General features: G+C 39.8%; 1 pseudogene; it reads right to left on the bottom strand.

The window, feature by feature from the left end:
• Positions 1–15,960, bottom strand: part of LOC102853535 — a 48,052-nt pseudogene that overhangs the window by 9,590 nt on the left and 22,502 nt on the right.

Genomic DNA, 15,960 nt, shown 5'->3' with positions numbered 1-15,960 from the left:
TGATTATGGAGCCAAGCAAACTAAAGCTGTTAACAATCTCAATTTCTTCACCACCCATCATGATGCTGCCAACTGGCCCAGTAGTGAGATATTGGAGGCTGTGGTCCTTGATCTTCTGTAGCAAGCTCTTCAGGTCCTCGTCAGTTTCAGTAAACAGGGTTGTGCCATCTGTGTAATGCAGGTTATTGATGAATCTTCCTCCAATCCTGATGTCACATTCCTCCTCATACAGACCTGCCTCCTGGATGATCTGGTCTGCATATAGACTGAAAAGGTATGGAGACAGAATAGATATTATAAAATGATTAAGGAATTTTAAAGGCTTTTATAACAATCTGTTAAGGGTGGGAGCGGGGGGAAGATCTGCTACAAGAAAAAGAAATGATGCCTTTGAGCTATGGTGCTGGAGCAGAGTATTGAACATAATATGGACTACCAAGAGTGCAAACAGATTTGTCCTGGAGAGGGTAAAACCAGACTACTCCTTGGAGGCAAAGATTTTTAAGCTCTTTCTCACATACTTTGTGTACATGGCCTGGTAAGAGCAGTCCCCTGAGAGAGACATCGTACTTAGAATGATGGAGGGAAATCTCAGGAGAGGAAGACCCCAGAAGAGAGAGATTGACACAGAAACTGTGGTAATGGGTATATGTGTGTCAGAGGCAGTTAGATTGGCTCATGATAAAGCAGAGTTCAGAACTATTATACATAACGTAATTATTTGTCAAAGATGACTTGGTGACATATAACAACAACCTACCAATGAGCTCTGAGATGCATAACAAGTGAATGAAAAGATTAAGATTTGAGTCAGGAACACCTTATTCTTTAAACTGACATCTTTATTCTTCAGGACTTTGGAGATTTCCCTGATAGCAAACTTCCCCAGTACTATATGTTTCCAGTTCTCCTGACTGGCGGGACCAAGTTTGTTGATTGTGTATCAAAGCAAGATGAAATAATTGACAATTTAAATCTTTTCTCCAAGATGTTCCCGATTGGCTCAGTAATGAGAGGTTTTTGTTCCTTTGATTTTGAAATGTAACCATATTGAAAGTTTGCATTTCTGCCACAAGTGCCTCAAGTCCTCCATACTATCAAGCAAACAAAGTTGTATCTTCTCTATAATACAGGTTGTGACGAGTCTTCCTCCAATCCTGATGATGTATTTTTCTTCATAAAGTCTTGCTTCTTTGGCAATTTACTCAGCATATAGAATAGGTATGGAGAAATGATACAGCACTGACAGGCACCTTTCTTGATTTTAAAACATGCAGTGTTCCGTTGCTTGATTTGAACAACAGCTTTTTAGTCTATGTATAGGGGCTTTATGAGGAGGAATGTGGCATCAGGTTTGGAAGAAGACTCATCAACAACCTACAATATGCAGGTGACACAACCTTGCTTACTGAAACATTTGCTGCAGAAGGTCAAGGAATCTAGTCTTCAATATAGATTGAAGCTCAACATCAAAAAGACAATGATTCTCACCACAATGCCAATTGGTAGCACCATGATAGATGGAGAAGAGTTTGAGGTTGTTAACAATCACAGCTTGCTCGGCTCCACAATCAACACTCTTGGCACCAGCAGTCATGTAGTCAAAAGACCAATTCAATTAGGTAAATCTGCAGTCAAGAATCTCTCCAGAGAACCAAGAAGCAATGGTTTCAGTTTAGAGACTAAGGGGTGCCTGATCCAGTCCCTGATTTTTGCAATTGCTTGCAATGCATCAGAGAGCTGAACAATGACCAAGGATGACAGAAGAACAATTGATGCCTTTGTGATTCTGGAGAAGAGTCTTGAACATACCATGGATTGCCAAGAAAGCAAATATATCTATCTTGGATAAAGTAAAGTTTCGCCTTGGGGGGCTAGGGTTTTGAAGCTCTATCTCACATACTTTGAGACATGTGGCCAGGAGGGACTGATCCTTGAAGAAGGACATCATGCTCAGAATGGTGGATGGACAATGCAGGAGAGGAAGACCCTGGAAGAGATGGATTGATACAGCAACTAGGGCAATTGGAGTAGGTGTGTCAGAGTCAGTGAGGCTGGCTCAGAACAGGGCAGGCTTCAGAGCTATTCTACATAAGGTCGCTATGAGTCAGAGGCGACTCAACAGGATATAACAACAACACAGGTTTCATTTAAGCCTTCTTAAATGTTCTGGAATTCCTATTCTACTCAAAGTTAGCTGTAGTGTCTTATGATACACATAGTCAAATGTATTTGCATAGTCAATTAAGTACAAGTAGACATTCTTAATGTATTGCCTGCTTTCATACAAGATACATCTAACATCAGCGATGATATCCCTGGTGCCTTGACCCGACTTGAACATCCAGCTGTTCTCTATCAATCTACTATGCTTTTTGTTTCAGGATGGTCTTCAGCAATGTTTCATTTGTGTGTGAAATTAATGATATTGTTTGATAATTTCCACCTTTCTTGGGAATGCAAGATGACGAAGATAGCACAAGTTAGGACAAGGATTAGATGGTTTGTTCATACTACTATCATGAATCATACTCAACTTGATGGCACATACTCACAAGACAAATTACACTGATGTGGCCACTAACGTGGCTATGTTCTCAACTCTGAGAAAAAACTATAGAAGAATGGGTGCAAAATAGTAATGTTTATGTTCATAAAATAAAATCATTTTATGTATTTGAATATTTAGCATGGCAGTATATGGCTGTGCATTTGTGCATATTTCTAGGGAGACATGAAAGCTAAAGATATGAAAGATAAAAACAAACAAGCTTAGAAGCAGGAATGGCATCCACTTCTGAAAAAGTTTGCCTCCAGAAACCCTATGAACCTGGAGGAAGGATGGAAGGTTATACGAGCGTTCAGGTCTTTCGTTCATAGAGTCGCTATGAGTCGCCTATGACTCAATGGCACTTAATAACAATAACAACAACAAGCATAGAGAGAGATCAGTTGGCCTAGTGGATGGAAAGTGATATTACCAAGACAAAGGTGGGTGACTGTAATCTGCAGCCCTCAGGCCTGTTTTTAATTGTTTTTTGCTGAAGCATTCTTCTAGGTCGTGTAACTCTGGTATGTCCATTTGCTGTACAGAGATAATTCATGGTTGCTGTGAAGCTGAACACTGTGACACTGATGAGTCAAACGCAAGAATGGTTACTCATGGTGGGCAGTGTTTGGTGGAGCGTCCAGATTAATACAAGCTTGGAAGCAGGAGTGGCGTCCACTTCTGAAATGGCTTGCCTCCGGAAACCCTATGAACCTGGATAAAGAATGGAAGTTATACAAGCATTCAGGTTTTTTGTTCATAGGGTCACTATGAGTCACCTATGACTCAACAGCACTTAACAACAACAACAATAATGTTTATCTGTAGAGAACAGAATGAGGATGGATATCAAAAGGAATTTGAACTTCATCTATGATATCTAGATTACACTCAAGGAGAATGTATTCATGTATCATTTAAGAGCAGTAGACATGAAGCCAGATGCCCTCAGCTTGAGTGCCAAATCTGTACTCACTGGCTGAGTGTCCTTGGACATAGCACTTAGCCATTCTCTTGTTACGTGCCTTCAAGTCAATTCAGAAGCATGAAAACCCTGTAAGGCAAAATATAACAAACAGCTCCATAGGGTTTCTGTGATCTTCTGTAATCTTTAAGGAACAAACAACCAGGTCTTTTCTCCCCTAGAGCCACTGCTGGCTTTGAACTGCCAAGAGAGTCTTGTGCCTCCAGGATTCAACTTAACCTAAGTCTCCAAAAGTAATTCCATTATGTGACAAATGACAATAACAAAGCTCACCTTATAAATAAGACAGAATGCAGTATTTTGTAAGATTAAAATGATTTCTCTAACCCAGTTCGAATCATCTTCTCCATCTGTCTCACCAACAAATCAATTGCTCATCCCAGCAACTATTTTAATTCAGCCGGGCAAGTGTAGAAGTATTTAAAGCTATGCCTGCCCTAGCTATGTGGTTTTCCCTCTCTGAAATTCATTTTTTCTCACATGCAAAACAAGAATGCAGATGGTGTTGTGAAACTGCAGAGGCTTTTTTGTTAACCTCTTCCACTAGCTCGGGCTAATCAATGGTAGGGGGAGGGCTGGAGGAAGAGACAGTTTTCCAGTAAAACTGTATGTGATAGCATTCTTGGCTCTGGAAAAATATTAAGGCTATAGCTCATTCTTACTTGGTGTGAATTTTAAAGGAATAGTAATTAGTCGTTAGCATTATGCTGGTTTACAATGTACATATTGCAATAAATGAATTAAAGCAGGAAAATGGCTGGCTAAACTGACTCAATAGGCCTAAATCTCATCTAAAACATTTTTTTTACATAAAATATAAATGACAGTACACAACTCAACCATAATTATTTTTGCCCCAGGGATATTCCCTATATTGAAGTTGTACTTTCACTCTATTCCCATCTAGTGTCTAATGAACATAAACAGAACCGCAATAACAAGAACAAACGAAACCAACGCCAATAGATGTTACTGAGTCACAAAGAGCTCATGGCAGCACATGTGTCAGAGTAGAACTGTGCTCCAGAACACTGTTAATGGCACAGTTTGGGGAAGCAGATAACCACACCTTTCTTGTGTGGCACAACAAGTTATGTCTGGGCTTCCAATCTTTCTCTTAGTATCTGTGTATGTAAGCTGTTTGCCCATCAAGAGATTCCAAAGGCTGCTTAGGAGCAGCTAATCTGTGTACTTCCATTCCTCTGTCTCCTTGCTGCTTCTTATCTATTTTTCTTCCTTTCCACTACTGACCAGTAGGGAAACAGTGAGAAGATTCTAGGACACATAGATTCCACTCGTAATTCACTGAAATTTTTAATTGTGTTTTCTACAGTGAACATAATTCATTGCTGAGGAAAAAGAGAACAAAATAAAAGTAAAACCTTTTATGTTATCTCTTGCCCTGGCAAGTTTATGATCGAAGAGACAAAATTTAAATGTGCTCAGTGGCATATAGGAACTTAAAGTAAACATCTACATGTTTGGAGACTAAGTTGTCTTAGTCTGTAAAAGTTACCTTTTGATTTTCATGTGCAAGATAAATTTCATGCACAGGTGTCTGTGTGGGGGGGTGAGAGAGAGAGACAGAGACAGAGACAGAGAGAGGGAAAGATACATAAATGTATAAATGGTGAGAATAAATCCAGTTTTAAGAACAAACTGTCTACATATAGAAAAAAAAATCTTACCCCCAAAATAACTAATTCAGTGCTTAAATCTCTAAAGCATCGAGTTTTAAGATAAATAGCAATGCGATCTCTGTCCTGGAAACCCAGCACAAAACACAGGATCAGGGAAAGGCAAAAAAAAAAAAAAAGAATTACAAATTCAGTTGAATGCATCCTGCTTCTGACTTCAATTGCCAAATAGAAGTCATCGTCATCTATTTGCAATTCAGTTAAACAAATTTTATTCAGTACATACTGTACAAGACCACTGATAGCATGGTCCAAAGGTGAGCTGTTGTCCATAAGACTCCTCTCTGTGGTTCAAATCTACCAGCAGCCCCGTGGGAGAAAGTTCAGCAGTCTCCTCTGCAATTTACAGCCTCTGGAAACCCGCTGGAGGCTCACCTCTGAGCTCTGAGTCAATTCCGACTAGAGAGCAATGAGAAAAAGGTGAAAATGGCTTCACAGGCTGTGTGTATATAGACTGTCTTCCCAAGTCAATTCTCTTTTGTAAATGTCTTCTTACAACGGATTAAGATTAGGACCCACCCTACTCCAGTGCTGCTTCTTTAACATAATTGATAACATAGGAAAAGAAAAATTCTAGTTCTCCACAGAAGGTCACATTCACAAATACAGGGTTAGGACAGCAGTACTTGACAAGGGAGAACACAATTCAATCCATACTATTAGTCAAGTCAGAAATCAAGTTTATATCTATTTGGCAGAATAATGCTGAGAATTGGATTATCATAAATCATGTAGTCTCGCCTCCTCCCCCATCCCCGTGATGTTAGATACTCAGATTGCTTTAAATTCTTCCCCTCTTTTGAATAACGTCTGCACAGCTGAGGTGGAAAGTCATATAGAAAGAAAAGCTCTGTCTAAACCACTTAAACTCAACGAGCCTGATCACCCTGATCTGTAAAATGAAAAGGTTGTATTGAATGATCTCTCTAAGGTGACTTTCAGCACTGAATGCTGGGAGTCTATGAATAAAACAAGAACCCAAACCCCTCTCCACTGTCAGTGACACCACCTCAGTATGAACTCCCTGATGACACTGTGCACCTCTGCCCCTGGCTGTCTGAAAGGGGAAGACAGCACAGCTGTTGGTGGGCCTGTGGACTCAATTATTAGCAAGATTTTAATATCACCTCCTTTAAATCGTAATTGAAGCAGGTAGATGCTTTCTAACTGCCATCTGTGTAGTGAAATCCATACTAAGAAAATTAGGCTCTGCTTTAATTAGATGTAACCTGATTGATTTACTGTCAGAATGCCATAGCTGAGATTGACAAGGTGGGGAATCCAAATACTTTGCATGCATTTGATAGTTGTCCCTAAGTGGTTTTTCATATGGTGTAAATTATACAGATGTATATACCCATATATATTTCTGTAGCCATTTCTGGCTTTCTGATTAAACAGACCAACCTCTTTCTGACATTTTATTCTAAATATCATTTTTTTAAATAAAATTTTTATTTTATTGTGGTTTACTTAAGAAGTTTGTATACATTGTTTTTCACACTGGATCTTTATAATTTCCTTTACCCATTCCTCCCCCCACCCCTCAAACTGTGTGACCCTGTGATTAATCCCCCTAGCCACCCACCCATTACAACCCTTCCCCCCATCCTCATACATTTCTACAGTATCATTTTATCTTTCTTTTTTCTAATTCTGTTTGTGTATATGTATTATCAATGTCTGCAAATGCTGACTTTTGCAGACATTGGTAGTTGTTGCAGAGAGTAAACCTGGAGAATGGTCCTGGAATTTCTATTTCTAGGGAAACACTGTCTAGGGGAATCTCTTCCGTTTGATAAATTTAAGGCAGCAAACAGTTCTATGACATCTGTGAGATGTCACAGAGTTAGAGTGTGCATCCCCATCATAATCTCATGAAGGATTTTTGTCTTGGGTATTTGATAGGTGAGACAGAAGATTTCTCTGCTCGTGTTTCTATACTATCAGTTTTTACAATAGACAATTCTTCCTAGGCAATAAACTAAAAACAGCAACATCCTGATAGTCTCTATCTGTTCACACTCTTCCCATTATTTTTCATCTTATTACTTATCACATTTTTATTTGTTGGTCTGTTTGCTTCTGACCTGACTAATTGCATGTTCTTTGAGAACAATAATTGTGTTTTTATCACTTTTATATTCCTTGGGGCAAGTTGTTAGAGGGCTTGGCTGCTACACAAAAGGTTGGTGGTTAGAACACGCCAGCTACGCTCAGTAAAAGAGATGTGACTCTCTTCTCTGGTACAGATTTCAGCCTTGGAAACTTGACAGGCCAATCCTGCTATGATAGAATTGACTTGATGGCAGGGAGCCGGGGGGGGGGGCATTGAAGGTGTCTTTTGTTTATGGTTTTGTTTTGGTTTAGTGGTATATATCCCCTTTATGCAGAACAATTCCCAACAGAAACAAAGGTTTCAGTATTTGTTTGTTGAGTGAAGGAGGGAACATCCATCTTACTAGGCTTCATTGTTATTAGATGCTCTCACATTAACTCTGACTCATTGAAATCCTTGCACAACAGCTCCGACTTGCCCTGTCATGCTTTGTGCTCACAATCTCCACCTTGCTTAAGCCCATTGTTGCAGTGACTGTGTTAATACATCTCTTTGGGAGTCTTCTTCTCACTGACCCTCTGCTTTTCCAAGCATAAGGTCTTTTTCCAAGGACTAGCGCCTCCTGATAACATGGTCAAAGTATGTGAGAGGCACCGGCCTTGCTTCTAAGGAGAGCACCCAGCCTGTACTTCTTCCAAGACAGACGTGTTTGTTCTTTTGACAATCCAAGTAGACTAAATACTCTTCACCAACACAACCTAAATTGAATTTCCAAGATTGACATTTCATAGTTGAAGATGCAGAGTTAAAGGTGGAATGGTTGGCAGTACAGAGTCTCCCAGGTTATCAGCCCTGATCAATATTTTGAAATTGTATCTTTTGTTCTTTTGTCAGAACCATCTGCCTTTGAGTTGTAACCACATCTATATTTTAATCCTGATATGGCTGCTTGCATATATCTAATCTTGTATGGGTTGCATAACTGCTAGAAGCCTGCCTTTCACATTTGCAAAGTAGACAAAAGAATACATACTTCACAGCATTGATGAAAGTAATAAACAAATTAGAAAACATTAAAGATCCTTCCTTTATTTTTTTTTCTTTCCATCACACACACTTCTCCTTCATTTATTTTTGTTGGACTTTTTTTTTCCTTTCAATGAAATAATTTGGAAACCAAAATAACTATAAGCCTCTTGAGTTTGCAGGAAGATAATGAATATGTTCTGAGCACTCACTGCTGGTGGATTCTCTGTTAAGTGCTTTACACTTCGTGGTACTTGTTAGAGGGCATCGACTCAGCTTGACTCATGGTGACACTATGAACACCAGATCAGAACCTTGTCCTATCCTGTTCCATCCACATGATCCCTAATGGAATCAAGCCTATTGTTACAGTCACTATGCTAATCCACCTTGTTGAAGGTCTTCCTCTCTTTCCCTGACACTTCACTTTTCCAAACCTGGTGTCTATTTCCAAAGGCTGGCCTCTCCTGATGATATGCTCAAAATATGTGAGACAAAGTTTTGCCATCCTTGTCTCTGCACACCCTCTTTGCACTTTCTCTGAGACATAACATTTTTGTAGGTGCTCCCATGCTCCCATTTTCCAGCTCTGGTTAACAGAGCTGGCTGAAAGGAGAGTCATTCCCATTCAATAAACTCTTTGTCTTTACAAGCAGCAACCTCATTGGCATGTGACAGTGAAGTGAAACTCTGAATATAAAAGCGATTTGTAAACAACATAAGGAATTCATAGGTATTGCAAACAGTCACATTCTTGGCTGCTAACCCACAGGTTAGGAAGGTCTGATGGCCTAGTGGTAAGAAGCTGCACTTCAGTCCCCAAGGTGTGTGACTCAATTTCACCAGCTGCTCTGCAGGAGAAGGATGGGCAATTTCCTCCTAGTCAATTAAGTGCCCCTGAAAACCTGATGGAGGGACAGCAAAGGTTCGGTTCTGACTGGATGGTACACTACAACAACCCAAAGGTAGGAAGCTCTGAGTTGGGAGTTGTGCTGCTTCCCTAAAAGCTGTGCCTCTCGGGCAATTTTAATCCACCAGTGCTTCTCCAGAGAAAGATGAGTAATCTCCTCCTATGTGGTTTGTTGTTGTTGTTGTTGTTGTTGTTGTTGTTGTTATGTGCCGTCGAGTCGTTTGCGACTCATAGCGACCCTCTCTGTACAACAGCCCTAAAGCCTGCTCTATCCTGTGCCAATCTCATTGCCTCTGACACACCCATCCCAATTACCCCAGTCACTGAATCAATCCACCTCATAGAGGGTCTTCCCCTCCTGTGCTGTCCCTCCACTCTGCCCAGCATGATGTCCCTCTCCAAAGACCTGTCTCTCCTTACAACATGTGCAAAGTATGTCAGGCGAAGCCCCAGAATCCTTGCCTCCAAGGAGCAGACTGGTTTAACCCTCTCTAGGATGAATCTGTTTGTTTTCTTGGCAGTCCATGGTACATTCAGTACTCTTCTCCAGCACCACAGCTCAAAGGCGTCAATTCTCCTTCTATCCTCCCTAGTCATTGTCCAACTCTCTGATGCATAACAAGTGATTGCAAAAACCATGGCCTGTGTCAGGCGCACCTTAGTCTCCAGAGAGACACCGTTGCTCTGAGGGGGTCAGCTATTAGTTGTTTCTGACTTGATGACAATGACAGAGAAAGAGAGAGAGAGAGAATCCAAAGATTTAGAGTTCAGATTCACACAAAGGTGACTCAAAAGAGTTCTGGTGATGTTTTGGTTATTTAGAAAAAAAAATGTATCAAACCCTGAAAACTTTATAGATAACTGCTGCTACTCTGCACGCATGAGGTCACCAGAGTCAAAATTGACAGCAACCAGTTATGATAAGCTAAAGTGATTATACCTTTTAAAATCATTATTATTGAACTCTAAATTAAATACCAAGAAGTCAAGAGAATCTTTGGAAGGCTGCACACATATTAGGGCTCTTTTATATCAACCCCCTATAACATTACAGTAATTTTAGGGTAATGCTGCCTAGTTTTTAAATCTGCATGATCATGTTTATGATCTTTTTGTATCAGAAATCCTTTCTTGAAGCATAAGTGTACAAAATAGGATCAAGTGCCAACCCAGCTAGATAACTTATGTTTAAGATAAAGCAAAGCCATGAAAGTTACAATATAATATGAGTTTTAAGCCGGCTCAGCTCTACAACATTCAGCAACCAAAAAGGAGAACAAAGTCCAAACCCCTTATTCAACCACCAAAATCTTTTTCTCCAGTGACAGTCTCTACTTTCTGCTTCTCATCCACGCCCAGCTATACTGCCTCTGGGCTTTTGATTTTCCCATCCCACTTCTGACACCAGAATTCCAGAAGAATCAACTGTGCCTATCTGTTTTATTCCCTCACCTCAAGGACTAATTCTCGCTTTCTTCTCTGAAAACGTCTGTTGGTGGCATCTCTCCCTGCCCTGAGTTCCTCTGATTACAACCCTCTCTCATTAGCTCTGGCAGTTATACTGTGCAGCAATTCCTTCTCTTCTTTGAACTAAATGTGACTTATCTATACTCATCCCAGGGCACATAGAGCTCTAGGCTCTGTGTTCAGCAACTGAATTACAAATAGAAATATGATAGGCACCAGCTCTTGATAACAGGCACAGATTTTGTCATTTCTGTGATGTTGGCATTAGTTGATTGCCAAGAGTGAGAGAAGTTGAAGGGGAAGATAAAGACCTCCACAAATCAAATGACAACCATGCCACCAGCACCTCCTTTAATGTCTAGTCCATAGTTTATACAGCTTTACAGGGCATTTATTTCCTCCCAAGATTATTTGCCTTCCTGGAGTTCCATCAGCTGTGAAGGGTGGATTATAATGTTTACCCAATGCACAGCGCTGCTGTGAGGATTAATTAAGTCACTGTTTGTAAGGAAGTTGGAGATCTCAGATGAAAGGTGGCTCAGAAGCACAGGGGCCTATTATTAAAGCTTTAAATCCCTACTTCATCACTACATAGAAGGCAGCAGAACTCTCCCCAACTGCTCAAGAGAAATATAGAGTTCCTACACATCCTGCCTCAGGATAAAGAATTAAATAGTAATGATTATGATGTACTTTACTTGCTTTTAAATATGTTTATTTTTATTAAAAACTATACTGAGTATATATTCTCTGGATCTGGGCCTTTTTAAACAGCTAGCTGTATTTTTTTTAAGATTAATTTAGTGCACTAGAAAAAGAGAGGTGATTGTTGGTGTTTGAAGCCTTTGCGCCTGCTTGGATGCATAGTGACCCTGTGTACAAAGGAAAGAGCCACTGCGGGTTCCTCTGCTAACCTCACAGTCTCTGCTGTCCTGAAGTCCATTGTCACAGTTATGGTGTCAATCTATCTGATGAAATGTCTTCTTTTTCCCTTGATTCTCTCCTTCACTAAGCACACATAGGGAAAATCCTGGTCCTATGGACTAGAGTTCCCACAAGATCAAAACCAGTGTGATGCATTTAAACATGCATATGCATCAGTTTATCTAACAGTAACACCACCTGCAGCCTGAAAACTGAAGCCTTTGTGGGAGAGGCAGCTGTTCTCCAGCAGCTCCTGGCAGCCAGGCCAGGCTGTAATAGCAAGTACAGAGCTCATGCAAAACCACAGGGGCATTTGATGTTGACAGAATTTAATTACCCTTCCAGTCAGCAGGGCCCTCACCTTTCCTGAAATAATTGTTCCTTACTTTTGAGTATTTCAATTAAACTAGAACTGAAGTGAGTGGACAAACGGGCAGCCTGGGTCCCAAGTGATGTCTCCCCTGTAGAATATTGACTTGAAATTGGGCTCAACTTGAAGTAACCTGATGGACAGCAAGTGTTTCAATGTAACCAGATCTGAGCAAAGGCCACATACACATCACTCCCCAACCAGCACTTGCAAGTGATCCACTGAGAATGGATAAATTTTGGCACAACAAGCTATAATCTTGGACACAGTATTCCACTTCTCTGGCCTCCGAGGGATGTGAGATTATCATTCTCACTTCAGAACAGCTGGGCAGTTGTAGAATCCACTTTCTTGGTTAGTAATTATTAGATATATTATCAGATACTGTTGCAGACATACAATATTTTCAGCTAAAAGCAGGCCAATTTTTAGTGGAGATTCCTAAAAATTATTCAAAGGACAGCTTAATACCCAGAATGCAGGGAGAAAATAAAATGTAGACATCAAGGGAATCTGCCTCGAGTTATCAGAGGCAGGAATTGGGTTGCATCAATTGAACTGGTTTAGGAATCTTAAAGCTTATGGATCCAATAAGCAGCAGTACCAGATTTTGGTGCTTGTTTGTTCTTTATTACAACATTATTAAGAAGTGTGATTGAATCATTATTGAGCAGTTTCTAATGATAGGGAATTTATTACTTTAACCAAAAATACCAACACCACTGCCACCAAACAATTCTGACTCCCAGCATTCCTGCAGGATGGATTAAAACCGCAGGGTTCGCAGGGTTGTAAATCTTTGCTGAAGCCAACTGCCTCATCTTTCTTCTGCAGAGTAGTTGGTGGGTTTGAACTGCTAATCTTTTGGTTAGCAGTCATATTCTGTAACTCCAGTAGCATTGGGACTTCTACAACCGCAGGAGCAGCCTACTGTATCTTTGGGTCCATTCACACTGACCTTCACAGGGGACTCCAGAAGATTTTAAGACTTACTCAGTGTTCTAAATATATTTTGGTAGAATTGCAAAACACCAACAGAGTAGCACACGTCAGACAAACTTTCATCCTAAATAACACCTTGACAATCAGATCCAGCAACCAGCTATGGTTTGATTACCCTCTACTACATAGCTTTGTCATAGCCATGCATATCTTTCAAAGGGAAAGTCAGCCTCCAGCCTTCTGTACCTGTAATTTCTCAGATCATCCTAAGCCCATTCCATTCTTCTGAATGTGTTCTCTGAGACTAGAAGAGTCATATAGGTAAATGATGTTTTCTTGATTTCCTGCTGGCTGCACATCTCACCTGCTGGCACCTTTTATGTGGAGAAACAGCTACAGCAGTAGGAGAAATGGGATAGTGCTCTCAGGAGTCCTGCCAATAAGGGCACTCTCACCACATATTTCATTTTATCCTATAAATACAGAAAATGGGAAAAGAGATTTTGCACAGCTTCACGATAAAGTTAAAAATACAATAGAGAAAATAGAAATAAGCGGACAAATAAGGCACATACAAGTAATGATATGCTTTTCAATGTCAAATAAGAAAAGAAGATATGAGGTAAATTAATAGATGACTTCATGATAAAAGGAAAGTATGCTTTTCCTATGTGCTGTCAGGTCAGAACCATCTCACAGCTGTTCCTCCAGCAAGTTTTCAGAGCCTGTAAATCACAGAGATCTTTCACCTAGGGAGAAACTAGTGGATTTGAACTGGATTCCATTCGGTTGGTAGTGCAGGTTCTATAAAACCAAGCCAAACCTGTTGCCATAGTGACTGTAGGATGAGGTGAGTCACTCTATATGACTTCTAAGGTTGTGAGTCTTTATGGACACAAACTACTGATTCTTTGCACAAATTACTGTGGAGGGATGGGTGGATTTGAACCACAGATGTTTTGATTAACAGCTGAGTGCTTTAATTGCTGTGTCACCAGGTATTACAAGGTGCTACAGAGGTAAACCTGAAAGAGCTACCTAATCTAGCCTAGGAGTGGTGGGACTGGCATAAGGGCAAACATTTTCAGTAATGATCATTGAGTAAATCAAAGAAAGAATTACACAAAAAACTGTTCATGCAGAGGGATTCACATGAAAAGACAAGAGGTGTGAGAAGAGGAAGAAGGGAGTAGATATCACTCACTGTGGTTTTATGGAAGACTCTGCTTCAAATGAGGCTGGACAGATGGGCAGGGGTCAAGTCACACAGGCCTGTGACACATTCCTCTAGGGCACAAGTTTATCTTGAAAGTGATGGAGAAACACAGAAAATTGTAAGCAGGAAGAAAATGTGCTTGGTTTTCTTTTTGACAAGATTTATCTTGCAAAGAATAAAAAATGGACAGAATGAAAGCTATGTCATGAACATCAGGAAAACCTTGTGTGGACATTCAGAGGAGAAGCAATAAAGACATGAACCATGGTAACTGCTGAGAGAATAAAGCAGAATGACAGAACTAAAAGAGAAAAGGGATTCAAGAGATTTAGATCCAAATAACCTAGGAAACAATTGGTTGTGAAAATAAGTGGGGAAAGCCAGGTTTTTCTTTTCAGGAAACATGGATAAAGGTACTGTTTTTCATTTGTGTTAGGAACCTGAGAAAAAGCCCATTTTATGAAACATTTAATTAATTACTGGAGCCTGATGATTTTTTAATATATATTACTTAGCTGACATATCCATCAAAGTCCAAAAGGAATAGGAACTAATTATGAAACTGAGTTGAGAGGTACAAGTCAAAGGTATAGATACCAGCATTCACATCTAAATTATTTAAAAACTCAAGCATAACTGGAAAACAATGCCTATGGTACACAAGATGAACAAGTTCATGTTTTGAAACAGGTAAAAAAGCTTTCTTTTGGAGTAGCATGAGGTGTACGTTTATAGTAAGTAATTCCCAAGACTATAGTCTTGGTATGACCAATATTTCTCCTGAAAACATTTATTCTAATGTCTGTAGCTATGAATAAAATCAAATAACTACACTCTTTTTTTTTTTGTAATTAGTATACTATGGATGCTAAGATCTGAGCATAAGCAGACATGCTACCAGAGTCTTTTCATTACATCCAAATAGTTTCATAGAAAGCAAGGAACACAAAGGTAATGAAACACTTTTCAGTGGTGTCAAGCTATAAACCAACTGAAATATGTCATATAAAATGAAAATTTTCTTTCAATTAAACCCGACATACAACCATAAGATACAAAATTCTTATTTTTAAAAAATTCTTTTTGCTATTGTTAGGCGCTGTTGAGTTGAGTATAATTCAGAGCTACCCTGTGAACAATAGATCTGAACTAATTGTAATGTCCTCAGCATCTCTGACACACTTGAAACTGTTGCAGTCACAGTGTCAATCCATTTCATTGAAGTCCTCCTCTCTTTCACTGACCTTCCACCATTCCAAGCATGATGATGTTCCTCTCCAAGGATCTTCTCCTAGTAACATGCTCAGAGTGTTTGAAATAATGCTTTGTCAGTCACACTTGCCTCCGTGGAGCATTCTGACAGCACCTTCTCTAGGACATGTCTGTTTGTTATTTTTTGCAGTCCATAGTCAGTTCTCTTCTCTAACACCATTACTCTAAGGTAACAATTCTTCTTTCACCCTTATGCATTGTCCAATCCTCAGATGCATAACAAGTGATTGAAAAGACCAGGGTTGAATCAGGTGCACTTTAGTCTTCAAACTAACACCATTGCTCCTCAGTCACTTGGAGAAGTCCCTGATGCAGACTTTCCCAGTACATCTCCTGATCTCCTGATTGATGGTACCAACGCTGTTGACAGTTTCAATCCTTTCTCTATTTATCATGATGCTGCTTATTTGACCAGTTGTGTTATTTCTTTTTTTATTAAATTTTATTAGTTTTAATGAACATTTACATAGATTTTGGGTTTTCATTCATTCATTGTTGCACTGTTTTCTCCACCATTCTCCCCAGTTCGTTCTTCTTCCCCCCC

This window comes from Elephantulus edwardii, unplaced genomic scaffold (assembly GCF_000299155.1).
Source record: "Elephantulus edwardii isolate Elephantulus edwardi_28Jun2011 unplaced genomic scaffold, EleEdw1.0 scaffold00025, whole genome shotgun sequence".
NCBI classification, from domain to species: domain Eukaryota; kingdom Metazoa; phylum Chordata; class Mammalia; order Macroscelidea; family Macroscelididae; genus Elephantulus; species Elephantulus edwardii.
This window is presented reverse-complemented; position numbering and strand designations above follow the sequence as displayed.